The 6,029-nt window shown below is 45.1% G+C and overlaps 1 long non-coding RNA gene across 2 annotated transcripts; it reads left to right on the top strand.

Moving 5' to 3' along the window:
• The first annotated feature begins 137 nt into the window (after positions 1-137).
• Positions 138-3,016, top strand: LOC131092115 (uncharacterized). Of its 2 annotated transcripts, none has more exons than XR_009115466.1 (4): positions 138-198; positions 1,388-1,552; positions 1,651-1,745; positions 1,845-3,016. It is a non-coding gene; the product is annotated as an uncharacterized LOC131092115 (long non-coding RNA). The 2 variants fall into 2 exon arrangements; XR_009115467.1 differs by having other exon boundaries at positions 1,838-3,016.
• Positions 3,017-6,029: the final 3,013 nt, after the last annotated feature.

Below are 6,029 nucleotides of genomic sequence, written 5' to 3'. Positions count from 1 at the left end.
GAGCGCGCGGCCGCGGCGCGCAGGACGGCGGGCGCCGGGCGGGCTGAGCGCGGGGCCGGGCGGGCGGCGGCCGCTTTAACCGGCCCTGGCTCCGCGCAGCCCCCGCCCCGGCCCGCCCACCGCGGCCCGGCCCCGCCGCCGAGCGCGGGAGGAGCCGGCCCGGCCCGGCGCGGGCACCCGCGGCATCGCCGCTGCGAGGTGGGGCCGGGGCACCGGGGAACGGGGCCGGGGGAGCGCCGGGGTGGGAGCGGGGAATGGGGCTGGAGGAGCGGCCCGGTGGGAGCGGGAGCCGCGGCCTGGCTCCCGAGGGTGGCCCGGCCGGGCCGGGCTCCGGGCAGCAGTGGGAGGCAGCGGCCGCGGCGGGGCCGGGGCTGGCGGTGCCCGGGGCCGGGGCTGACGGTTCCCGGGGCCCGGCTGCAGCTCGTCCCGCGGCCCCGCAGGGGATGGAGCAGCCCCGGGGCGCTGCTGGGGACAGCGGTTTAATCGCCATTGTCTCAGCTCGTTCAGCAGACAGGAGGGCTTGGCGGTGGCAGCACGCTTCCTCTTCCCAGTGTGAGAGCTGTGGGAGCCTGTCTGCGACGGATTCGGCACGGACTGACCCGGGTGACTTCACCCGCCCGCCCGTGGGGTCCATCCCGGCGTGGCACAGGAGAGCACAGAAAAACGCCGTGGCTTTGCTGTCACATAAACCGGCACATGAGATCATTAACTCCGCTCCAGATCGAGGTTACAGTGGCCAGACTGCTTGGCAGAGAGAAACTAATCTTACTTACTCAAAACTAACTTTGCCAAGCAAGGGTTATTTCACTAAGTGAAGCGACCATGTCAAGCTTATTTCTGTAAGGTGAACTTGGCGTTGCCTTGTACAATACAAACAGGGCGTGATTTAGGAGAATATTAATATTATTATTAGAATTCTATTTATGCTATTTTTCTAATCTAATATCTTGTTTACAGTGGGATTTTGAACAGTTCCAGCCCTCAACAAAAGCGATTGGTAGAGGCACACCAATGCCATGCACAGGTTTAGACAAATAAACCATACTCAGTGTCAACATCTTTTGTGGTAGGACTGATGCAGACAGGATCTGCTGGCAGCTGTGCCATGGTTTGTAAGTCATCTCCCAGGCTAAACGTGTCACCTCTGCCAGGTAACCACCTCCAGCACAGGGAAGTGTGAGCGTCATGGCTTGGCTGCTTGTCAGGCTCAATCTGACTGTTCATGGCTCTCCCCCTTTACCAGCTGTTCCCTGGTATCAGCAGTGAGCAAAGGATTAGGTGGTAACAGTTTTGTAAACTGCCATGGCAAGACTTGCCCCTCAGCTTCTGTAGTTCCAGTAAAGAATAAGCTCTTCTGATACAAATTGCAGATTTTTTTCTCCAACAGGGGCTTGGTTGTGCTAGGACAGGCGAGGCTGGGCCAGAAGACTTATGCAGACAGCTGCTCAGCTTTTCTGAAAAAGAAGGGCAGAGCTTGATGCTGGAAAGGAGAGCTCCTGAAATGCAGAACCAAGCTAGTTCCCTGAGAAATACTCCCATTAATTTCAGTGAGGTATCACTGTTACTATATTGGTATAATCAGTCATCTGATTTTGCAGTGTCACTGGTAATAAAGTTTCATATTGCCTATGTTATCTGTTAATCCAAAAGGAGCAAAGTTTGAGGACGCTGCTGAAGAGCCCAGACCTGCACACAGCTGCATTTCAGCAGCTGAAGTGCCAGCACTATCCTGGCTTTATATTGAGGTAGGGCTTGTGGTGATGCAGCTGCCTTCCTGCTCAGTACCACACACCCATCCTTGCATTCCTCTGTAACTCCCCAGTAATTTGTATTTCAGGTTGTAGAAATGTTCTGGAACACGTGATGTGTACACCATGACTGGAAGGCTGGCTGCTTTGTGGTTCTGGCAAAAAACTGGGCTGACTGCTGTAAAAACAGTGCACTGACACCTTCAAGGGTACACATAGAGGTGTTGCATCTTGTCTCCATCTCCTCTCATTTTCTCTGCTCCTCTTTGACTCTTTCTTCTGCCTACTCCCAAGCCACTGTCATTTTCATTTCCTTCCCTGCTGCCTTGGACATTTGATCTAGACTCACAAATGTGTCAGAGTTCTTCTCCTTACACTTTTCAAAGCCTGTTTTTCCACCTTTGTTCTGTAGACACAAATCTGAAACCAGTGTAACTTCCTGTTGCTGGAGCATCAAAGGTATACAAATTCAAGATACAGTAAAAAAAAATACTGTTCAGACTTGTTTCTTGTTTACTTTGAATGAAAATAAGAACATTCATATCATGAAGCTTGACTGAGTGGAACCAGGGTAAGAATGCCCTAACCATCATGACAGTGGTGATGAAACTGGAAGATTTTTTACTGGAAGTCAGTGTTTATTAAGGAGAGCACTAAATTACTCAGCACAGGTATTGTTAGAGCAGTCCTGACCAATAACATATTTTTAGTACCAGTGACTCTTGTTGAACTCATCTCTGTAATTGTTTTTGATGATAGAATGAATCAGAGTGCCTTAAAAACATGGCAATAAAATAAAGCCCTAATTATGGACCAAGGAACCATTAAGTCTAAATCCTAAAAATTGGCATTCAGTATACAAGATTAAGGAAGCAAAAACCATGTTAGTTTGGTTACAAATATTTACAAAGTAAGGAAAACCAGATCCTTCAAATACCTTAAGTAGTTTTGATTTAAAACGTGCTTAAGACTAGAAATATGTCATCGTGCACTCAGCCAGAAATGCATTTTAATAAATGAGTCAGGGTTACAAGAAGGATGAAAGAACTTTTCTTACTGAATGCATCCCTGTTGTGGGGCCCAGTCATGTAGTGTGCTTGGAAGGAGCAACATGCTGAACGTGAACTGCCAAGGGTTGGTTAATAAGACATTTAACCTATTATTTTTTCATGGGACAAAGAGACTTTAGTTCTGTAAGGCATTTGTAAAATGGGTTTTCAAAATGAACCAGGCAATCCCAGTCTGATACCCAGCAGACACCCATTTGGTACCACATAGGCGTTTGCATAGCAAATCTGTTACTAATTACAATTTTTGATGCTCAGGAGTACATGAGCTGTGTGGTTTGCCCTTATTATTTTTAGGTCAAATTGTGCCCATGTACAATCTCCTGCCCACCCTTCACAAGCACTGTCTGCTTGTCTAGAGGTGGAGGAGTTTGATGAGCATTAAACTGTCACATAAAGCCATACTGAATTCTGAAAGAGACATTGAATATCTGTATAGGATTATGCAAAGAGGGACACAGAAACAGGGTCTGTAGTTTTCCCTGCATTGCAAAATTGTCCTGGGTTGTACAAATCCATCAAATGAATAGGCAGGCTCTGAAAACTTCCTTTTCCCCACCCAAGATGAAAAATGGAATTGCCACTGGGATGCCAGAGGTGAATGAGATTCTGTCAGGAGGTTATATGGATAAAAGTAAACATCCTGCACAAAAGCTGAGTTTCTTTTGGCTGCTTTGCACAGATGAGTTCTTATTGCAAGCCTGCGCAATAACCAGTCCCCCGATTGGTTAAACAGATAACAGAGCAGCAGTTCCTCAGTTGCCAGCACGCATGTATTAGTGACAAGACACGGCTCATGCTGCCAGCTGCTCACTTTTTGGAGCTGGCAGGGGTGATGGGCTGGCTTCAGGGGCAGAGAGCAGGGCACCGTGGCTAAATGCAGTTAAATGCAGCCGGGAGGGAGCAGAGCAGCAGAGCCTTAGTGAGGCACAGGAAATGGGTTTGGCAGGTGAAACTCTTCCCCACTCACCGTCTACACTGCAGAGTAAATCAAGCATGTGGGGTAAATAAGGGGGAGGAAAGTAGCCTTCTGCTTTCTTTCGACTTCGTGACAAGCACAATATGAGGATTTAGCCTTCTTGTCTTAGGGGTGTGCATGATAATGGAGGAAGGTGGTGGGTTCAGTAAGGTTTGATTTAGAAGCTTTAGGGGTAAAGCTCTTTCCTGTTTTTGGATTTAGAGAATACAGGGTTTGGACTTTGTTAGCATGTTCAAGGACATATGGCAGCAGAACTACCCTGTCAAAAGTTTATGCTTTGTGTCCTGCAGACAGCATGGATATAGCTTTTTTTTTTTTTTTCCTTGCTGCAAACTGACCCAGATTTCTGCTTTATTTGACAGTCTTTTTGAGCATAGTGTGAAGGAGAGGCATTGCTTCTGGAAATGCATGTCAATGGTCTTGTGAAATGAGCGTCTCTCCCTCCCTCAGCCTTCCCCCAATCTAATTAATAAGGTCATCCCACTGAAGGCAGGCTTATAAATAGCTTTCCAAGCACTAATGGAATTAGTTCTGGCCTGGACAACTTTTCCAGGGTGACACAGGTATCGAAGAAAAGCTTGCTCCTTGACATAAACAGCCACTTACAGCAGGAAATGTTGAAATGCAAACATTTACCTGATGTCCCAGCTCTTGCTGCCAGCACTAAACCTGAAATGGGATTACAGCATTGCTACTCACATTGGAGAAAGACTTGCAAGTGAAACAAGGGACTTTAGAGGAATGGGCCTTGTATTAGATTACATTAGTCTGGATAATGAAATGTCAAATTCTGCTGAAGGTTTCTCTTTCGTCACTATTTCTGAGGAAAGTGTATTTTTCATGTCCCACAAACCCACAAGATTTTGTGAGGATAATAAACACTTACCATGGGGAATAAAATCGAAGTACTTCCAGTCGATAGGAATCTTTACTGTGACAGCATTTAATGGGAAGGGAATAGCACAGCTATAAACTCTCAAAAGAGAGTGATGATTGAAAATTGACTATTTAAATCATCAGTGAATGGAGCCATAGAACCCCTTCAAAAGCAATGGCTGAATTATTAACATTTAAAATCTGGCGTGAGACTGGAATTTTATAATGAAAATAAAACCCAAATGCGTCACAGAAAATGTAAGCTCTGATTGTTTAAAAAACTTGAACCAAAATGTAAATAAAGTGTATCTGATTCAGGAACTTCAATAAGCATGAAGCTCCCAAAAACATGAGACAAACATGAAATAATAATATGATGATCTATGTGACTAATGAAATTTAATTATAGTTAAATAATGGAGAAACATTATTTTGCAGTTTGTTCTATTTGTTCTGTCTTCACAGTCTGTTCTTCTATTTGGCCTATGTATTGCAATAATCCTACCATGTATTGCATTTCCAGTAAACAAAAGGACATTTCAAAGATTTCAAAATGCTTATTGGGAAAACCGATGAAGGTCAAATTTTATATTAATTCATCTTTTCAATCAAATTCTTTGCTGCTACATGCTCTGAATATAACCTTCTCCTTAAATGAAGTTGACACGAGGGCAGGAGGTGCTTCTTCATGTAACTGAGAAAAGATCACTTTTTTAGAGAAGGAGAGAAAAGCAGCACTTTTCAGTCTCTGAAATGGCCTTGGACCAGCTGCACAAATTCTGAGTCATCAGATGAATCAAGTCTGTTAATGACTGCAGAGAACTTTTGCTTCAAAAAATGCAGAAGCATCCTGCTTTCAGATATTGATTCTGTAGTGCTTCCTTTGGGAGGCTTTAGTCATAAAGGTGCCAGATTTCAAGGCTTTTTTAGAAATAAAAAATGTGAGAAGGGTTTGGCTTTTAATAATTGTACCATAAAAAAGATGGTGGCCCACAGCCCTTGGAACATCTATCAGTTTCTCTAGCAGAAATCTGTATGGAATTTTGGCTGATAGGCAAAGAGCAAGTTATTAAAGGTAAAATTCACTCATAAAGAGAATTTTATATGAAAGGCCAAATCAGGACAACCTGACTCAGGAGCTAAGCAGCTGCCATTGCCTTCAGCTTCAGACTGGAGAACACCTGAAAAATCACAATTCAGTTTCTTAAACCAAAGGGATAAGAGTCATGAGGATCTGTGTTGTAGCCTGCCTTTAGGAAGTCTACAAGAGAGAATAAAGAATTACTCTATTGTAACAGTATATCCTCTCAGTGTCATTAGATCCTAGGACATGAGGTCTCTCACCCCATCCTCCAGTTG

Source organism: Melospiza georgiana, chromosome 21, assembly GCF_028018845.1.
Source record: "Melospiza georgiana isolate bMelGeo1 chromosome 21, bMelGeo1.pri, whole genome shotgun sequence".
Taxonomy (NCBI): domain Eukaryota; kingdom Metazoa; phylum Chordata; class Aves; order Passeriformes; family Passerellidae; genus Melospiza; species Melospiza georgiana.
The sequence above is the reverse complement of the archived record's forward strand: the minus strand, read 5'-3'. Positions and strand labels throughout refer to the sequence as shown.